This window comes from Dermacentor silvarum, chromosome 6 (assembly GCF_013339745.2).
Source record: "Dermacentor silvarum isolate Dsil-2018 chromosome 6, BIME_Dsil_1.4, whole genome shotgun sequence".
Lineage (NCBI taxonomy): Eukaryota > Metazoa > Arthropoda > Arachnida > Ixodida > Ixodidae > Dermacentor > Dermacentor silvarum.
Genome location: NC_051159.1, coordinates 109,350,893 through 109,372,511, shown reverse-complemented (window position 1 = coordinate 109,372,511; position 21,619 = coordinate 109,350,893). Strand labels below are relative to the sequence as shown.

At 49.3% G+C, this 21,619-nt stretch overlaps 1 protein-coding gene across 1 annotated transcript in view; it reads left to right on the top strand.

Annotated features, from left to right (window-relative positions):
* LOC119455134 (AF4/FMR2 family member lilli) overlaps window positions 1–21,619 on the top strand; it is a 243,752-nt gene that overhangs the window by 146,102 nt on the left and 76,031 nt on the right. Inside the window, exon 3 of the mRNA XM_037716601.2 lies at window positions 18,732–18,837. The gene's annotated coding sequence lies outside the window, so the exon portion shown is untranslated. The remainder of the gene's footprint in view (window positions 1–18,731; window positions 18,838–21,619) is intronic.

Genomic DNA, 21,619 nt, shown 5'->3' with positions numbered 1-21,619 from the left:
CCTACCTCTTCGAAGGCGCTGACGGCACTGGCCCACTCCCAGTCGGTGTGGCTATTTCGGCGAGTTCTGTCATGCGCTCCGATGGACGAACCTTAGACTTCGACTTCTCAGTCAGTAACTGTGCCTGACTCCTTTGGACGTCCGCGCAAGTACGCGTACGCGAACGAGGCCGAGGCGTGTGATGCGAGAAATGATACAAGGCAACGTGAAAACAATTACATTACGTTTCGTAAAACAAGTCGTCCTTGACTGTTCATCACTTTGTGATACTGCTAAACATCCCACATCACTGCACAGTAATGTGCAGGAACTGAAACAAGCACGTGGAGGTTCCGGCGCCACGTGATCGTGCACTAGACAAGTTTCCTTGTACGTGAAAACTGATCGAACACAAAATCAAGTAGTAGGAGCTTTCTGCATGCTCCCTATAGCTTCGCGAGCCTACATACTGCAGCAAAAAACAAACCACGTGGCTGCTGCAATGAGTAAAAACAAATGCAGGCGAGGAAGGCGAGCGCTCGTTGCCTCCTCTACCTCGGCCATGGCGGCGTATGACCATCCGCGCGGCGGAGCGCATAGGCGGGCCACGCGCCGTACCTTCCAGTTAATCTGCGGCGGGTGCGAACGCGGGGCGAGTCGAGATGGCTGGTTGCTTCACGTGCGCTGTCTCCCCTCGCTAAGTGTCCGAGGTCACGTAATCTCCAGTATTGGATACGCATTGAAGCGAGAGGCTGCCCAAAGCGTTCGCTCGCCCAGGCCGGTGGTCTTCACGCCATCGTTGTAACAGCGAATGTTCGTGTGCGCGTGACACCGCGATTGTTCATTTAATTAGTAATCAACTGTTTACTGCAATTCATACGGCCAATAAAACTGCGGACTTTCATGTAGTGTTTTAATAATTTACTATCGCAATCAAAGGTTCATCTCTCAGGCGAAAGTGCCACATTTGTTTCATTAGACAGCTTTAGCAGAGCGTTGATTACGCTCCGCTCCGCTAACATTTCACGCACACCACTTTCTGCATGAACTGCGTTGATTTGGCTTGTTTGATAAGCGCGTCTTCCAGAGACTGGCGCGCTTTCATTCCTGCGTTTTCACAGCGAGTTTCCGCGGTCATCGAGCTAGATGTGTTCATGTTTACCTCTGCGCGTGGGACACCGTGCTTGTCTATTTCGTTAGTAAGCGAATGTTTACAATTTTATAAGGTCAATTAAACTATTATTATTATATTATTATTTAAACAGCGGAGCTGTTTAAGCCGGCCGCAATGTGTGCCGCCTACCAGTGCGTTGCCTAGCAACCACCTCGCGGAGCGTCGCGCGCTATGCTCGAGAGAGAGAAAGAGAAAATGAGAGCGAGAGAGAGAGAAACAAAGTGTAGCAGCACCAACGAGGCAACGCGCAGAGGTGCTGCCGACGCCATCCGCGCTTCTCCGTTTCCCCGCATAAGCAGGAGACGGTACGATTCGGCGTCCGATCCGATGTGCGGCGCCGCACGCTCCTGCTTGCTAGGGAGCCTACATGCAAGCGCTTGCATGTAGGCTCCCTACGGCATGCGGCACACGACGATTCGGGGCACCTGGGACGGGCATTCGAATGAGCGAGTGGATCCTAAGTTCCGCCCAGATCTTGCGCCCCAGCTTGTACGCTCGCAAGACTTCGTATTCTCGTCGAGAAATACAAAATAAACAACTTTGCATGCGCAATGTGGCTTCGCTTTACGCGAACACTGTGACTAAAATTACGTCTTTGCGAGCGACAAAACACTTCGCAGTGGTATGTTCTCCACTGACGGCTCCGCCGACAGCCAGCGATAGGGCCGGTAGGCCTAGCTCCGCGGACGCCATGGCCGACGGCTCTTGCGATCCAGTCCGAGCTCGTCGAAGTGCGCTTATTTTTGCCAACACGATTAACACTGTACACGTAGGTTACCCGTAATTAAATACACTTGGATTACTCGACGCCGTCGATGCGAAGGGCAAGCGTGCAAGCTAAGCGAGTAGCCTCACTCAGACAGTCGGTGTGTGCTGTCTACCTGCGAAATGCTGTCGCATCGCGACTCCCAGCCGATCTCGCAAGTAGCTGAGTGCTAGTACTAGGCGCTGCTTTGCAGAACAGGCACAGGTTCGAGATAATTTTACCGAATTGGTAACTATTGCGTGCCAGAAACGAATTGTAGCAATGATGTTGCAGCCGGCATGGAAAAAGAGAGAGAGAGAGAGGCGACGAGAAACCGGGCCGCCGGCACCGCCTCTCTGGAGCACGGTGTAAGAATAAAATATTCTTCCACCGTGCTCTGGAGGGAGCTAGCGTCAGAGAACGTCACATGCCAGGCGCGCTGTCATTGGCTGCGGCCAAACGACGGTGCGGTTGTCGGACGCGTCGGACGGTGAAAATCTGTCCAGTTTGTCGCACGCCGGCCATCCGATCTGGCGCTTCGGCGCGGCAAAACGCCTCGGTTCCGGCTGCCGTTCCAGCGCGTCGGACGCCAGATCGGACACCGAATCGGCCCGTGTGTCTCCCACTTAACGCTCCGCTCAAACGGCTTCGTAGCGGAGCGTGGGCAGCGTTCGTCGTTCCCCTGCCGATATGAGGGTTGTGCGTACGCGCATTAGCGTTCCGCTGAGTGGCTCCGCGCAAATCGTTAGCGTACGTCGGTCTGAGCGGAGGGGACCATGAACGCTCTGCTAAAACTATTAGCGAAAATATTATCACCATACTGAAAGAAGAGACTATCACTGAACCTATATATAAATTTAGTTATACACTATGCTTATTGGTGCAAGTAGGTGAAGACAGACAGACAGCAATTTTTTTTTGCCTGTTTAGTCAGTGCATAGGGGTCACGCAAAAAAATTAACTCCGACAAAGAGCGATGTCGCTATTCCCTCAGTGAGAGTAAGCGCTACTTTTATTATGTTTCAAATTATATCATTCTCTCATTTTTATCATTATTGCTTAGAAAGCCTTTCATAAAATTACCAATAATGTAGTAGCATCTATAATAAGTGAAAATGGGCAAGACGCGACCAACCAAAAGAAACATCATGCGCAGAATAATGAGAAATGTTTCCCATTTAAATTGTTCCTGCCTCTGACGTTTTGTCTCATTTGTGACTTGACATAGACAGTGGAGCCTCATTCCGGACCACATTCAATAGCCTGCTCAATCACTCGGCGCGCATCACCTCTGCCATGCGGAAACTCACTGCCCGTTACCTGGGTTTTTCTCAAACAACCACGGCGTGCCTGTACAACGTGCTGTTTTCTCCGCGCTGTCGCTGGTCAACATGCGGACGGCTCAGTGGAACAGATAGCCTACTTCTCGCGATCTTTCCTGGAACTTTGTCTCTCGCCTCTTTCCCACTGCCAATTTGCCACGCATCAGACCCAACAGAAAGTTCGTCTGGCCGGCCTCCCTTGCGTTCTTTTTTTTTTTTTTTTTCGCCAGAAGAGTCACTTTAGCATACGCTAAAGAGGATGAAGGGGAAAGTCCGCGCGCTCATGACACATTCATTACATTACTTGGCATTTTCAGTCTAACGCGTTGTTACTTCCTATTAATTATTTTCTCCACCAAAGGTCGTGGGTTCGAGTGCGTTAATAAGTATACCCTAATTAACTGTGCCTTAATACCTTCGCCCTAATTAACACCAAAGGTCACGCATACGACTTCCACCAAAAGTCGTGGGTTCGAGTGCCCTAATTACCTCAATCTTAATTATCTGTAATTTAATTACTTTGGTCTTAACACCAAAGGTAGCGGGTTCGACTCCTACCAAAGGTCGTGGGTACGATTGCCTTGAAAGACCTTAAGTAGCCTTGCCTTAATTAACACCACAGGTTGTGGGTTCGACTCCCACCAAAGGTCGTGGGTAAGATTGCCTTCACGAACTATTTTAATAAACTGTGGCTTAATTAGCTTTGCCGTAATTAACACCAAAGGTCATGGGCTCGACTGCCACCAAAGGTCATGGGTTCGAGTCCAACCAACTGGGTGGTACCATCAATTTTGGTGCCATTTAATTTTCGCCCCATAAGCCGTCTAAGGATTTCGCCTTAATAAGAATTGCAGCATCTAAAGACTGCGGGGACGCCTTTCCTTGTCGTCCACGTCGCCGTGCGCGGCCACACTCACCAAGGCCGAGAGAGGGCCGGTGGAGCTGTTGGCCAAGCAAGGGGCCCTTGCCCACGCTTAGACCGCATGCTTCGCGCGAACGAAGGCGGACCGTTACTCAAGCGTCTAGGCAACACCGTCATCGAATGGATGTCGTTCTTCAAGAATATGAGCAGTGACCAGTGGATGCCCAGTGGATGCCGGGACAATGCGGCACATCTGGTAATGAGCGAGACAACCAGCTTGCCGCCAACAACCTACTAAACGCTCACTTTCTCTCGAGGGCACACGCCTGCTCATTTGGACACATGTTGTCGCACTGCATCCGGACCCTCCAGTGCAGTGCACAGAACGAATTCCCCCAATCTCTGCGCAATCACTATCGTGACGGCAGCGTGTGGAATATGGCGTTAAAGGTCTGTCTTGGTCTTGCCACTTCGAACCTACGCCGAGAGCGCGAGCAAACTGAGACGCTGTAATATTTGCTGCTGCGCTGCACGCGCCTTCGCTGCAACCCGTCAAGCGATATTTCATGAGTACCGCGCGCATTGCTTTTTCGTCAACAACGTCGAATGTCATGTGTGGCCGCGTCAATCCGCTCGAGTATGCGAGATAAGACTCATTGTAGCCTGGCCAGGCTCATTGACCGTTCACGGTTGACAGCGAGCCCGATTCATGCGAGGTAGAAGAAATCGCACCCGCAAGGTATAGCGGCCGCAGCGGGATTTGCCACTTTCCGCGTTTCTGTTATGCCACGTACACACTAGCGGCAAAACGCGCGCGGCGCGCCGCGAAAGCAGCCGCGAAACAGGTTTTATTGCGATAGCAATTATATGGACACTCAAAAGCAGATTTCTGCCGTCGGCGTCGCCGTCGCCGTGAGGTTCCGTATGACGTCAATGGAGATGAAATTGTCGCCGATGATAAGTGGTTCTTGAGGGAAAGGGAAAGGTTGGCGCTATGTTCTGCAGCCCTTGAGGGAGCACGGCTCAGCGCCCGAGCGCTGTATGTGCGAGTGAAAGGGCAAAATGGAATCACCATGTATGTAGGGCAAACGCACCTTCTTCTGACGCGCGAGAGGCCGTGGGGGAGGGGGGGAGGGGGAGGGAAGGGAGGAGACATTTAGCTGCGGCTCCAAGTGCCTATTTATATCAGAGGCTCCGGCAACAGTCACCAACGCCGCACGCTGTTTTGAGCGAACGCGGGCAAAACGCCGACGGCGTCGACAACAGTTCTGCGTGTTGCCGGTGCTGCTGCATGTCCAAGTTTATACAGCTGATAAAGCTAATATCATTACACCGTATAGCTCTCTACCAATTTGCTATCGCAATTGATGCTTCGCCTTTCAGGTGAAACTGCGACAACTTTTTCTTGCCGCGGCAGGGATCGCTCCTGGACCGATTTTTTTGCGGTTTGCCGCGTGCCGCGGATGAAGGAGACCAATGAGAGCGGCCCGCTTCCGTGACGTGCGCGCGGGAAACTGGTGACATGCGGACCCGCCCGACCGCTCGTTTGGTACTCGCGTCCGCTGTTAGCAGGAAACTCGTTTCGCACTATCATCTGCACGCATCAGCTCCAGGACCGAGCTGACGGATAGTTCGAGAAGGGGGGAGAGAGTCTAGTCTGTCACGTGATTACCGCAGCGGCGCGCCGCCGGTTGGTGTGGCCGCCCTGCCGCTGCTGCGTTTTGCCGCCGGCGGCGCGCCGCGCGTTTTGCCGCTCGTGTGTACGTGCCATTAAGCGCGTCTTACTATCGCAGAGCATCTTATGCCAGCAGAGCTATCAGTTCCGAGCGCTCTTCTGCTTCACATGTCTGCCATCTTTCCGTCCCTCCTTCCCCATACTGGTGCTCTGTAATATTCTGCGTGTATTACGTGTTTCTGTCTTCTCGTGTTTTTACATAACGCATCCCAAAAGTTTAAAAAACATAAAATCTCATACTTTTGAAAACACTGCAGGGGACATAGCAAAGGCAACCTTCAAGCGTGAGCACCCTTCAGTCTCTTTACCGAAATAAACCCAGATATTTGGATATTAGGTACTTGAATGTACTAACATGAAATGGTCATTAAAGTCAAGGACGTATCATATGGCTGTCTGTTTTGTCCTTCCGTTCACACTTGCATGCATAAAGCGACGTGCGTCAGCCTTTTCAATAAGGCGTTCTCGAGCCGAGAATGATTGCCACAAGTCACTCCGGTGCGAAAGGAGGTTGGAACTTTGCAGGAAATGCCGTGACTTGCTTTCCAAAACAGAAATAAACAGAAAGAAAGAAAACCAAAGAAAGAAAGAAAAGGTAGAAGCCGTGCAAGTGAAGCCACAAACAATCGCGGTGAGGGAACAAAGTGGCGCATGCCTTTGAAGTAAGTACTCGTTGCCTATCTCAGCGGCCTCCAGTCAAGGAAACGCGAGTCGAGGGCTCGCGTCAAGAGTGACTGCACCCTAGGCTTAGCGCATACCTTGAAAGGGAGGTACGGTGTCCCCGCGCCTGCTCGCCGGCACTTCAGCGCGCCCACCCCAGTCACCGAAGCTTCGCGCCGCCTTGTTCGAAACAGCGAAATCACGCATCTCCATGTTATAGATGCTTGCTGCTTGGTGCACTTTCTGGAAAATTTTCAATCAGAGGGCAGAAGTACTGCTGACTTAACTTTTATTTCTTTGCAGACTAAAGTCAGCGCAGGAAGACGCCTGCCCAGGAGAGGCGCGGCTTGTCTCAGTGATTGAAAAGTTTTGAACACGTCCGTTCGGCGGAAAAAGGATTACGCTAGCTGCCAATTTTGGAGGCTTTAGTAAAGCTAAGCCTTCGTAAGACGTAGACCATATTGTTTCGACGGTTGAATGGTAAGCGCGCATATATGAATCCTGGTGGTTGCTATGTTAGTTATTACTGCGAGTCCTAAAGCTATGAAAATCATCAGCATCTCTTTCTGGTCGGGAGATATCTTTAGCTTCAAAAGTGCGGTTCCGGGTGTCTGCTTCCGTCGACCGTGTTATTTCGTGTAATAAGTGTCTCTGCTTGCATAGCGTCAGAACGGTGAGGGATTATACTAGGGTACCTGGGAAAGTTGATATCGTAGAAGCTGGGCGGGCGCACAGAAGCAGATTAACCTGACCAGCGCTCGAAGTAGGAACAATATTGCGGAAGCAGTTGCTCTCATTTGGCCATGTCTGTAATATGGGTAATGAACACGGTAAGATTATGGCGGCGTGAAACCTGGGCGGGCGCAAATCCCGGGTCAGTTGTGCACACAGTTATAATGAATCTCACCCAGGCTACGAGTATTCGAACAGGATTATTAGGAGCTATTTACGCTTTTTCTTATGATGTTCTTCAGGACATTTCGCTATGATCAAACTCAGCGTGACTGGAGATTTGAATAATGCAACGAATCGCGACCCGCCTGCATGTTTGACAAATGGACTGCACTTCCTAGCGGCTACGAATTCGTAGTAGACGATAGCTAAAAATAAATGATTAGGCTTGACCTTTACGCAGAGAGGATAAGTAGAAGCCTATGTTATATGTGCGTACTTGCGGGCTCTTTTTTTTCACCTTTCATCCTCAATCGTCATCATCATCATCAGCCTATATTTATGTCCACTGCAGGACGAAGGCCTCCCCTTTCATCATGAATATATTTATTTAAAGTTCCGTAGCAACTCAGTATAACTATAACCCACGTCAACTAAACCAAGAATTCCGAAGGGAACACATGACAATATCGAACTTTCAACAAAGAAACGGCGCTATTAATTTATCTGAAACGTTTGCTGCGTGGCTAAGAAAGCAGCAGATTTTGATCTTTAAACGTGGAACCAGAGAAAGAAAAACACCTTACGGGACCTTACGTCCGCCCGTCCGTCACCCGTCCGTCCGCCCGTCCGTCCGCCCGTCCGTCACCCCGCCCGCCCGCCCGCCCGCCCGCTCGCCCGCTCGTCCGTCCGTCTGTCTAGCCAAATACGCCGAACGAGTGGCTCAAATTTTCTACCTGCTTGGGCCACTAGGCATGTGCTCCTGGTCGTGGTGCCGTCCTTCTATCTTAATCATGGTGTCGTCATTGAATCGTGATTATGCCGCCATCGTCGATGCGTCGTCGTCACACAGACGATATCAATCACCCTTCTTCGTCATAACATCGTCACTGCGTCAGCGTCATACAGTCGTCGTCGTGCCTATGGGCGACCTTGGCAAGCGAGTGCCATAGCAAAATGGGACGATATCAAAGTATGGGGTATATAGCCGATTCAACTAAAGTCTCAGAATTAGCACTACACGTAGAAAATCAATGTGACTTCAGGGGTGTCGTCTATCGCTACAGTGCTCGACTGCTATTCGTATATGTCATCGTGAGGTGAGTTCTGCCGTCATTTTTTTTTCTTTTGCTCTTGTAAGCCTGAGTGCCTAGGCACCTGGAAGTTTTTTTATATAACATTTCTAATTTTTGTTTTACACCAATTTTATTTTTAGCATAGAAATGAAATTGAGTAGCCGGAGGCGGACTGCTTCCAAACCTTACAGTTAAACCTCATTTAACTCGGTATATCTTGCGCAGAGTTCTTTCTTTCTAGCTTCTCTGTAAACTTCCGTCCGTTTACGGATTACCGGGTTACATCCGTGCATGGCAGTAGAATACACAACGAATATGTATATCGGGTGCTTGAATTTGACGTGGGTATACCCCAGCACACAAGCCCGATTTTCCAACCAGCAGGCGACGGCCGCATGCCTAAAAATATTACGCAGATCCAACCTACATGTTTGAGCGTGAGAAGCGAAGCTTTCGTAAAAAGCTTTAAAGATGTCATGCAATTCATTATATAGCGCACAGCGTTTTGCACCATAGCGATTACCTGCCTGCCAGTGAAGACGGCAAGACGCGGATACCCCCAGCACATGACTCAAGTGTCCACGCATTACACTCTCCGGGATTGGCCCCATTTGCTATGACACTATATCCAGGGTCGGCGCGCCGACTAGAGCGGGCCGATCATGGAGACAGTGATCGCCACCCAGGGTCAGTGACTGACCCTGGGTTCACTGTTTCACTGACCCTGGATACAGCATTGGGCTAGTGTACTGCGCTACCTGGGTCGAATTCAACCATTGAAGATAATGCGCCAAACCGCTAATTCTAGGAACGTAGGCATACAAAAATGTGCTTTTTTAAAGACAAAGTCTTTCTTGGTGAGTTACCCTCACTTTTCCATAACGGGCATGTTTCTAGCCACTTTTGTGGCTAAATAGCGAAGATAGCGCAGTCTAAAAATGACGGCCAATATGTGAGACTGGAAATGCCGGTATGTGCCGCTGTAGTGGTCGCCATGGTGACGTTTCGTATATATATTTATTGGTTAACTGCCCGATTCGAATAAAGGACAACCAGCAGAAATAAATCCTATACTCCAACGATGGCTCCGCGGACGACGGCATCCCTCACAATGATATCGTAGGTTCGGCATCTAAAACCGCAGCCATTATTTAAAGTTAACAAACACGTCATCATCATCATCATCATCAGCCTATATTTATGTCCACTGCAGGACGAAAGCCTCTCCCTGTGATCTCCAATTACCCCTGTCTTGCGCTAGCTGATTCCAACTTGCGCCTGCACATTTCCGAACTTCCTCAATCCCCTAGTTTTCTGCCGTCTTCGACTGCACTTCCTTCTCTTGGTGTCCATTCTGTAACTATAGTGTTCCACCGGCTATCCATCCTACGCACAACATGGCCTGCCCAGCTCCATTTCTTACTCTTAATGTCAACTAGAATATCGGCTATCCCCGTTTGCTCTCTGACCAACACCGCTCTCTTCCTGTGTCTTAACGTTAGGCCTAACATTTTCGTTCCATCGCTCTTTGTGCGGTCCTTAACTTGTTTTCCAGCTTCTTTGTTAACCTCCAAGATTCTGCCCCATACATCAGCACCGGTAGAATGCAATGATTGTACACTTTTATTTTCAACGACAGTGGTAAGCTCCCAGTCAGGATTTGGCAATACCTGCCGTATGCACTTCAACCGAATTTTATTCTTCTGTAAATTTCTGTCTCATGATCAGGGGCGCGATCTTGTACGCGTTCCAAAATGGAACGGAGGCGGTCCGTTCCATCGAGCCGCACACGATTGGTCAATTTGATCGTCATGGTTCAAATTTACCAATCGTGTGCGGCTCACAGTTCAAATTGACCAATCGTGTGCGGCTCGATGGAACGGACGGCCTCCGTTCCATTTTGGAACGCGTACAAGATCGCGCCCCAGGGTCCCCTGTGAGTAATCGACCTGGATAAACGTACGCCCTTACAGACTCTAGATGCTGACTGGCAATCCTGAATACTTGTTCCCTTGCCAAGCTATTGAATATTATATTTGTATTCTGCATAATTATCTTCAACTCCACTCTTACACTTTCTAGGTTAAGGTCCTCAATCATTTGCTGTAATTCGTCCCCATTGTTGCTGAATAGGACAATGTCATCTGCAAACCGAAGGTTCCTGAGATATTCGCCATTGATCCTCATTCCAAAACCTTCCCAGTCTAACAGCTTGAATACTTCTAAGCATGCAGCGAATAGCATTGGAGAGTTTGTGTCTCCTTGCCTATGATACTTTCTACTTTTCTTGTGGAGAACCCATGTAGCTGTGGAATCTTTATAGATATTTCCCAAGATCTGCCCATATGCTTCCTGTACTTGATTACGCAATGCCTCTATGACTGCTGGTATCTCTACCGAACCAAATCCTTTTTCATAATCTATGAAAGCCATATAGAGAGGTTGATTGTACTCCGCCGATTTCTCTATTACCTGATTGATGACATGGATATGATCCATCGTAGAATATCCCTTTCTAAAGCCACCCTGTTCTCTTGGTTGACTGAAGTCGTGTTGCCTTGATTCTATTGTAAATTACCTTGGTGAATATTTTATACAACGCTAAAAGCAAGCTAATGGGTCTATAATTCTCCAATTCTTTAACGTCTCCCTTCTTATGGATTAGTATAATGATGGCGTTCTTCCAGCTCTCTGGTACACTTGAAGTTGTGAGGCACTGCGTATAAAGGGCCGCAAGCTTTTCAAGCATGATATCTCCTCTAGCTTTGATTAAATCTACTGTTATTCTATCATCTCATCGCATAGCAAAAATTTACTTATGAAAGTGAGCTCGTGCGTCTTTTGGCTGATGCTTAAAATAGAAGTTACGGGACGCTTCCGTCGGCGAAATTTGCTGCGCGTTTCTCATAGCGCAGTGGTGAGTGTGGTGTCGCGTCTTGCGCTTGAGTTCATCTATTAGTATCTTACGTTCTGCTTTAAATAAAGGACACTTTAGTACGGAATGTTCAATGTAACAACGAGCTTAAAAAATGTCGCAGTTTCGCCCGAAAGGCGAAGCATCAATTGCGACAGCAAATTGGTAGAGAGCTATTCGGAGTAGGGATAGTAGAGTAGTTTTATAAGCCGCATAAACTTGGACACATTCGCTTTCTAACTGAATTTACAAGCGTGATGTCATCGCGCACAAGCAAACATGAATAGATCACACTGAATGACCGCAGACAACGACTGTCAAAACGCTGGCGCGGCCGCTGCAGCAGGCGCAGAATCGTTCGGTCTATCGCTTCAACGAAAACTGAGCGGCGAATGGACAGCGCATAAAGGTCAGAGCCGTGTGGAGACACGGCCGGGCACGACTGGCGCGCGCGCTCGCTCGCTTCTTAAGACGCGAGTGCGCGCGCCAGTCGAGCCCGGCCGTGGTGGAGATAAAGAGACGGTGCGGGCGACGGCCACCACAGCCAGTGCAAGCGTATTTGTTGGCAGAGTAGAAGCTGCTCCCCCCGTCCCTCCCGCGCTGCCTCCCCGCTTTCTTCTTTTTTTTTTTTTTTTTTTTTGCTTTCGCGTGGGAGATTGCGTTGCCAGTTCTCCTTGCGCTGGGTTGCAAGAAAAGCATTTGGTGCCGTAGCACAGCGTCGCCCCGCCTCCCTCCCCCCCATACCCCCACGGCCTTTTGGGCGAGCAAGACATAGTTTGTTCCCGCGATTACATTGGATATTTAGGTGAGTGGTGCTTCGGCTACTTCTACAGTTCCTTCGTGATACAGGGTTGGGAGGTGGATGGTTTTCCATTGTTCGGAAACCGCGCAAGGTATTGAGCTCCGTGTGAACTTGTTTTAAGGCGAAAGCCTTGGGTGCGTACGTTGGCGGTGCCCTTGGTGGTGACCTTGGCGAAACTGCGCCGTGACGAAAACGCCCCTCGGCGCTGCGCCGCATAGTAACAGCTGCGAACGAGCGAGAAACGTATGCACGCGCAGCCGATTCCTCCTCTCTCGGCGCTACGTAACAGAGAAGCAGGTGTTACGCAGAAAAGCGGGCGCGCGCTTTGCGCATTGACGTCACTGTCGGAGTGACGGCGGCGACGAGGAGGCGAGCGATGGAAGAGCGTGCACGTTCTTGCGGCTCGCGAGGACGGCCACGCAAGTACGCCACTGCGGAAGAAGAGCGTGCCGCGGCGTCTGCAGGAGCACGATGCTGAAGACAAGGGGATCCGGAACTGCGGAAACGAGAAGTGGAGCAACGACGGGTACGACCAGCGGAAGAAGCCGAGCGACGACATGCGCAACGAGCAGAAGCGGCCGAGACAAGAAAACGAAGCTCGTAAATGAGCAGCAGGCTTTCGCCTTCTTGTGTTGCAAGAGTGTCACACATGCCAAACGTTTTAATACCTGATGTCTTTAGCTCAACGGTGAAGTGTTTCAGACGGTATCGCGGTTGATAGGTGGCGTTCAGGCGGCGCAATTGCCGGCAGCCTTTCCAAGGCTAGGTCCGCTAGCAGCAAGCAACACCTCCCCTAGTCGTCCTCTTAAAGTGGCGCATCGTACTGTGACGTTTCTGCAAGATAAAGCACGTCGTGTCTTCCTATTCAACGCGTTTTAGTACTAAATAAACGTTCCCCTTTCTCTCAAGGTGCACCATGGTGGCTGAGGGACGCGCTCGTCACTGAAAAATGTAGCGCATTTCTTGTAATGCACAAGCGATCGCTTACTATGATATCAAACCAAGGTTGGCTGTCCCGGGAATTTATGAAACCCTATTTCGCCATCCCATTTATTGGTATCTATTAGTAGCCAGCATTTCCACATCCCTGTTATAGCCATTATCTAGTTCTGTTTGAAGATGCTAGTTTAAAGAATATGAACGAAGCTTAGAACTTATTATCATTACATATTTATGATATGGTTAAACCTTCATGTTAATTTTATATGCGATTAAAATGTAATTCTGAACTAGAGTAACGACCAAGGCTTTTCAATATAAGATATGCTAGCAGTGCCTTTGCATATTTGGCTCCATAGGCAGCGCTTTTTGCTTCCCGTTTCATATTATATGGATAACAAGGCCTCTGTAACGTAAAATTTTTCCCATCTGTTTTTATCACAAATAGGCCATTAGCCTTCCGTGATAGGTCAAAACGGCTACAGCTCTGCCCATATGGGCGTGATACCGGCCTAAATATGTGGACACACCGTATTCTCGAATGACCATCGATTCGTACGAAATTCTGTCTGAGCTCCACCGAGTGGTCTACAGCGCGGCCCATCGACTGATAAAGCCCGTACACTTATCACGAATTTCCGCAGATGATCATCAAGCGCAGTGACCACTTCTGTCTAGGGGTGGCGCTGCTATCAGCTCTCTTGCGAAGGTGCTATCTGCTTTCTGCGAAGGTGCATGTGACCATATGCACAATCCCAGAGGCCCTGGCTAGCGGGATGGAACGGAGTGTGGCTGAGGCTAATCGGGTCATTAGGGGTCTGAGCCGACCACTTGGGTACGGAGTAATGGTCGTAAACCGGGACGTGTACGAGCCTGGCTCCCACCCTTCTGCGCAGTATGGCATTCACTACAGTGATGCCACGTACAAGAGGGTAGGTAGTAGGATTGGCCGCCAAGCAACCGTTTTTTTTTTTCCTGGGAGGGGGGGGGGGGGGTACCCAGAGCACTGAGGCCACCAGTCTAGACCAAGATGGACCCGGAGAGGCCCCAAGATTCAAGAAACGTACAGTCTGTAAGCAAAGAAATAGACGTAAGCACCAGTGGCAAGGTTATTCGGACATACGGTATATTAACATGCAAGGTGGCAGGAATAGGCTGAAGTGGGAAGAGATAGACGAGCAACTAAGGCAGGAAAAGCTGATGGTATACGGGTTTGTGGAGACACATCTTATAGACATGGAGCAACCACCCTGTAATCCTGACTATGCATGGGAATATTGCAATAGAACAGAGGGCAGCAGAAAAGGGGGTAAAATTGTGGCATTCATGCATAAAAGTATGAATTGGCAAAGGTTCAAACAGGAATGCAAGGAGCATTTATGGCTAAAAGGGAAAGAGGCAGGAGAGCAGACACTCCTTGGCTTTGTATACCTGTGGACCAGGAGCAAATATGCCAAAGAGGAAAACAAAAAAAACTGCTGGAATGCATATCAAGGGACATTAATGAGCTGGGCGGAGGACGCGAGATTATTATACTAGGAGACATGAACGCACACATAGAAGACATGGACGGGTACACAGACTCAACAGGCAACATTATGCGGGATATGTGTGAAAGGCATGACAGTACTGAGAAATGTGAAGGGCACATAACAATGGGAGGTACGGAGCCTGCAGTCGACGATAGATTATACACTAATGTCACATAGGATGCATGATAGGCTAAAGGTAATGAACATAGATGAATATGGCTCCAGAAGTCTAGGTAGGGATCACAAACGTTTTGAGGTGAGTTTTAGAAGAGAAATGAAAGTAGGTAGGAGGCAAGATGAACAACCAGGTGGGATATTTTATTCGGAAAAGCAGCTGGAAATAGCAACCCAATATGTTAAGGAAGTAATTTCAGAGGATACTAAAACAGAATGGACATATGCAAATTTACCAGGGCTATTTGAGCTAGATCTTGCTAAGGTACGAGTCAGACCCAAAGGGAACAGAAGATGTAAACCCAAGAGCTGGTGGGATGAGGAAGTTAAGAAGGCCATAGAGAAACGTCAGGAAACATCCAGAGAACACAGATATTCAAAGCAGAGGGGTGAACCAGAAGCTGATGTAGACAGAAAATGAGATAACTTCTTAAACTGTGGAAGGTAAGTGTGATGTTAGTGGGTGCAGGATCACTCCAGAAAGAGATTGAAGCAGCACGCAGAAGCACAAACACACATCAGACTTGTATTGGACACGTAATACATTGAACGGCACACACGTAACAGTTCCCCAAAATAGGCTCTAAAAGACATGCAGATATATATAGGCTAGTTAAATGCAGTCTGCCTGCAGTTCATGTAGAAACAGGTGTCGCCATGTCGGAGACGTCGAGGAGCCGGTGTCGGACAGCAGTGTCGGACAACAGGGTTGGATCGCCTCGTGGAACTCAGGTGGCCCTGCACCACAGTCGATGTACCGGAGCCTCCGCGTGCCCGGTTACCCGAAGGCGGGGTTTGCGCCCCGGCGCACACTGCAGCAGCCCACCGGATCACGTCCACAGCTGGCGAGGTAGCCCTGTGGCCGCTCACCCGAACGCTTCATCAGCAAGGTTCAGGACCGCCAGCCCTCCTGGACCAGTTGCCCAGCGAAAGAACTGGACGAGGTAGCCGTGTGACCGCTCACCCGAACGCTCGATCAGCCAGGCTCAGGACCGCCAGCCCTCCTGGACCAGTTGCCCAGCGGAAGAACTGGACGAGGTGGCCCCTCAGCTGGTGACAGCTTTGATTGTGGTGCAGACGTAGCGGCGCGGGTGGCGATAGCTCCTATGGGCCGGATGCCCAGCGAGGAAGCTCCGCCATGGAACGCCGAACCTCGCGCACTGCTCACGCCACGGGGCACGCTCTCTCGAGCCACCCTTTTCCAGGCGCCACTGTCCACGCTCGCAGGTCAGTGTCTATGATGGTGATCACATTCAGGTACATGCCCCCTCACGGGTATTGGCCAAGAGTAGGTGTCCTCTTCGCCACCGCACGGCGCACTGTCTTTACATGCTTATGTTGTACACTCCCGTGTACCATATATTATCACAATCCCCCCCTTTTCGAGAAAGTTGTTTACAACTATTCTAAAACAAGGACGCGGTATGAAACAAAAATGTCATGTACGTTTGCCCGATTGTTCATATGAGCACAAAACAAAATTAGTTCACAGGGCATTGCGCACAGTTAAAGTACGAAAGCACAAGTCTCTTCGCTTTCAAATAAAGACTAAGCACTTGAGTGGTCGCATTGTCCAATCGCATTTTAGTATATGAACATTACGCGCGACTCAAGTAGTCAGCTCCGACATTGTCACAAGCTTTTATGTAGTGAACAGTAAAAGAATACTCCTGCAAGAGGAGACTCCAACGCAACACTCTGCTGTTGATGTGCTTGGCGGAATTTAAGTGCTGTAAGGGTTGATGATCTGACTGGACAACAAAAGGCTTGCCATATAGGTAAATATGAAACTTTTGTGTAGCCCAAACGAGTGCTAAACATTCCCGTTCAATTGTCGAATACCGGGTTTCTCGGGGTAATTGGTTAAGACTAGCGTAAGCAACAGGGTGCAGCACCTGGTCGTTTCCTACCTGGTGCAATACTGCTCCCAGGCTTGTGTTGGAAGCGTCCGTGCGCAGTACGAACTCTTTCGAAAGGTCGAGAGCAAGGTGTATAGGAGCATCACTGAGCTTCCTCTTTAGTGCCGTAAACGCTTCTTCTTGAGGTGAGCCCCATGACACAGCACTGCTTTGTCCCTTCCTTGTAAGGTCCGTCAACGGCTTGGTCAGTTCGGCGTAGTTCGGGATAAACTTCCTGTAGTAGCCGGTTAAACCAAGGAATGACTGCACTGTTTTCTTGTTGGTAGGACGCTTAGCAGCCAGAATCTTGTCGAGCGTTTTGAGGACGGACGGACGGACGGACGAACCGACAGACGAACCGACAGACGGCAGAAGTAGGCGTCTCTTTCCTCCTTTACAATCACCATATATGTAGAGCAAACGCGCCTTCTTCCGACGCACGAAAGGCCGTGGGGGGGAGAGGGAGGGAAGAGAAGCGACGTTTAGCTGTGGCACCAAGTGACTATTTATATCAGAGGCTCAGACTCTGCAGCACACCAAGGCCTTCCATCTCGGCCTGATACGTGCCGCCTATGCCTGCCGGTTTTGCTTCGCCCAGCCATGGCGACTCTACTCTATCCCTTCTTTCGCTCCCACTTACCCCTCCCCGTTGGCGCTGAGCCGTGCTCCCTCAAGGGCTGCAGAAGATAGCGCCAACCTTTCCCTTTCCCTCAAGAACCACTTATCATCCGGCAACAGTCACCAACGCCGCACGCATTTTGTGCGAACGCGGGCAAAACGCCGACGGCGTCGACAACTGTTCTGCGTGTTGCCGGTGCTGCTGCATGTCCAAGTTTATACAGCTGATAAAGCTACTATCATTACTTCGTATAGCTCTCTACAAATTTGCTATCGCAATTGATGCTTCGCCTTTCAGGTGAAACTGCGACAACATTTATTGCGATAGCAATTATATGGACACTCCAAAGCAGATTTCTGCCGTCGCCGTCGCCGTCGCCGTCGCCGTGAGGTTCCGTATGATGTCAATGGAGATGAAATCGTCGCCGCGCGCCGCCGAACGCTGTATGTGCAAGTGAAAGGGCGCGAGGGACGCGCGCTTTCACGGGGAGTGAACGCACGGCGGAGAACAAACGCGCGTTCTGTGCCGTGCTCCCTTAAGGGCTGCAGAAGTAGGCGTCTCTTTCCTCCTTTACAATCACCATATATGTAGAGCAAACGCGCTCTGACGCACGAAAGGCCGTGGGAGGGGGGGGGGGGGGGCAGGGAAGGGAGGCGACGTTTAGCTGCGGCACCAAGTGCCTATTTATATCAGAGGCTCCGGCAACAGTCACCAACGCCGCACGCATTTTGTGCGAACGCGGGCAAAACGCCGACGGCGTCGACAACAGTGCTGTGTGTTGCCGGTGCTGCTGCATGTCCAAGTTTGAACAGCGGATAAAACTACTATCCTTACTCCGTATAGCTCTCTACTAAGTTGCTATCGCAATTGATGCTTCGCCTTTCGGGTGAAACTGCGACAACTTTTTTTAGAACAGAAGCCGTACTTTGGATAAGCGGCTTTGATTTGTTGATGTGATGCTAGCTTTGAGTGTCATGCGTTTAGAAGCTATGATGCATGCAGATAGTTTGTATATGTACGTGATTTTGTGTAGTTTTTTGTACGCTGATAGTGTTGTGCGTATACATAATCTCTGCATAGAGTGCGTGTTTTCTTGCGCAAGTGTCAGAAACACTCATCAGCTCGGACGAATCAGACAGCACGTGCCATCATTTTGTCCGTCATCCCGTCTCATCCTTCTCTGCTTTTCTGTACCACAGTGTTATGTAACCGGTCAAGGACACACTCCTCCGTGCAATCTCCTCGCTTTTCCTCTCATTAAAACTTCTTTTCTCTTTCTTGCATTCTTTAGGAGGCTGCTTTCTAACTATGTTGCATGTCGCTAGCAGTTCAAATTAGCAATTCAGTAAAACAAACTTGAAAGTACTTCGCATGAAATAAATCGTTAACTCGTTCGCGTTTTTGTGCAGGCTCGAGGAAGTTCATGCGTGAGACTACGCTGGTGCGACGCTAAGGCTGGCCCCGCTTCGTCTTTCTTGGCATTGTGAGAGTGCATCTCACTGAAGACAGCAGCAGGTGAGAACAGCTGCAATTGGGCACGCAGGGATAGAGTAAATGACGCCCAGGAAACCCGACTGCTTTGTATAAAGTAATCAATATCGTGAAAGCATTTAAATGCTGCGCGGCTGCGCAATATGCTAAAAAGACATCGAACACGATACAGCATAGCAAGTGTTCTTGTTTCATCGGGCATTTCTTTTTTTGTGCGTGTGTGTGCATTGCGCTCCAGCAAGATGCTGCTGTAGCTTATCGTTTTAACCGTTATTGCGTGTTAGCATGTACAGACAAGCCTACCTGGAAGTTCATCCTATTTATTCTTGCTTTTGTGCCGAGTTCACCGAATTTTCAGGCAGGACTAAGACCATGCTTAAGCGACGTGAAGAAAAGTTCGTGCACATACCAGCTGCAGACGCTATATACTTTCATTTTGATACGCCCCACACTAGCGCTACTTAATGAGCGTCAAACATACGTTGAACTCATAAGCCATGAGAAAAGGGCAGAACGGAGAGCTTATTGAGGTGACAAAAAGGCCATTAAGAGAGACTAAGTGAGCTTGGCTGTTGTGCTTGTATGGTGAAACAGCCGACTGGCATTTATTGCTTCCTTTAGCTTGACATCACATCCTAGTGCGTTGAAGTCCTTTATATGCAGTAAAACAAGCAATATAACTTAAAAGTTTTCGATTTTGGACCACCTACATCAAAGTCGCAAAGGCAGCTTCTATCTTGTGCACTGGTATCGTAGGTAACGTGCCAACCCATATTTCACATCGCAAGAGCTCATTTTCATTTATGAAATCTCGCTGAATTAATTGCCGTCTCTAACTTTACTATAAACTTAGTTTCCGACGCCACGCGGAAAACAAGCTTCTAGATATTTCTATTATCGCGGGTGCCACCTTCAGCTACGTGCGACGTAGGCATACTAGCCTGTTGAAAATGCAAGGGCTTCTTTTGTCCTTTCTCAGTCGACGGCGAGCCTACTGCTTTCTACGGGCAGCGACAGCTGCCATGCCTCACGTTGCCTAAGTGCACCGCATCTTCGCCATGTAGTTTATGTGGTGGCTTTCAAAGCTGCTGAGCGTGGGAGTAAGGTCTATCGCGACACGACTAGTGCTGGATAGGGCATCGAGCGCCCTCGACTGAAGCCACCGGAAGTAAGCTGCCCTGTTCCGGAAGTCGCGCTTTGCAGTGGCACTTGGCGTGCATGGGTTTCGGTATTTCTTCTTTTCTTCTCCTGAAATAGACAAGAAGAAATACCGAAACCCATGCACGCCAAGTGCCACTGCAAAGTCGCGACTTCCGGAACAGGGCAGCTTACTTCCGGTGGCTTCAGTCGAGGGCGCTCGATGCCCTATCCAGCACTAGTCGTGTCGCGATAGACCTTATTCCCACGCCAGGTATTCCCTGTCGGTCCCTATATACGTGGGAGACGCCCGCTACGCCCTAAACGCGTCCTGCAGGACCCAAATAAAGTTTTTTCCAGTCCAGTTCTCCTGAAATACCTGCCTGTTGTGCCATAAACTGCTCAAACAAGCTACAGCAGTCTTTGGGGAAGACGTCCAGAATTGGTCATCGTCGCGCCGACAGCATCGTTAACATGAGTGGGGCGCGCTGGAAGCACTGCTAATTGAGAAAAGTGTTTATGTAAGAAAGAAAAGATTGCTTAGAGAATCAGATTATTGCAAAAACTCGTACCAGAAATCAACACTGCTTACAACGCGGAAAACTACAAAAGCTATCCGACCACACGCACAGTCGCTGGCTTCACCTGCGCTCGGCTCGACGAGTCGCGAAGTGGAACTTAGAAAAAACATAGTAGAGGTCACTGCCCCCATAAATGTAACAGGCAATGAAGCCATTGGCTTCAAGCCTTTTTTGGCTTTATAGGGTCGCGATTAACAAAAATCGAGCCCCTCGATTTTCCTTCTCGTGCACAGTAGAGATCAATGGTGTATATTGACACGATGCAGTGCTGGCGATGAACCAGGGAGTGTCAAACTTGTGAGCCACGATCCTAACTCTTTATGGGACGAACCTAATTGCGCCCAGCAAAATGAGTAACACTCCGAGCACAATGTTTGAGGTGAGCATAATCGTCGATCGTCGAAGTCTTATCTACAGGTCAAGTTCGTCGGCTATTAGTAGTCGTACATGACGTATCGCAGATTCTAGCGTAATCGCTAGGTGCTCGCTTACGTTCCGGAGTGTAGAGTGGACCACATAAGTTTACGCACCACGGGAGCTGGGAAATAGTTGAATACCTTCGCAGCCTCCCAACGCAGCCTTGCATTCCCATTTCCAGCCTGTACTATCGTATTTGCGAACAACATTGTGGTGCATGGTTTTACTGGCTACTGTTACAGGCTGCTCGGAAATGTAATGTTTTTGGAGATACCATGGTCCGTAAACATTTGTGGTCGACTGTACACCACTATATATCGTGTCGCGCACGCCAACTAATTAGACAAAATTATTTAGGGCATACAATCGGCCAACACAATCGAGAAAGTTCCCAAGCACGAAGGTGCGTCTTGTGCCGAGCGATAATCTTGTAGTTGTCAGCCGGTGAAAAACGGTCACCGAAAAAAAAAAAGAGAAATGCATGCATGTCAATATATAAGCTGTCCCAGCTAACGTTAGGCAAAGCGTAGTTTTTCTTGTGTGTGTGTTTTTTTTCTAATTATCCAAGTAATTATTACACAAAAATATATGTTGGTGGCAGAAGAGGACTGATGACCGAACACCGAAGAGGTCTCTCATAACCGTATATTGCACAAACTGGGATAACGTTA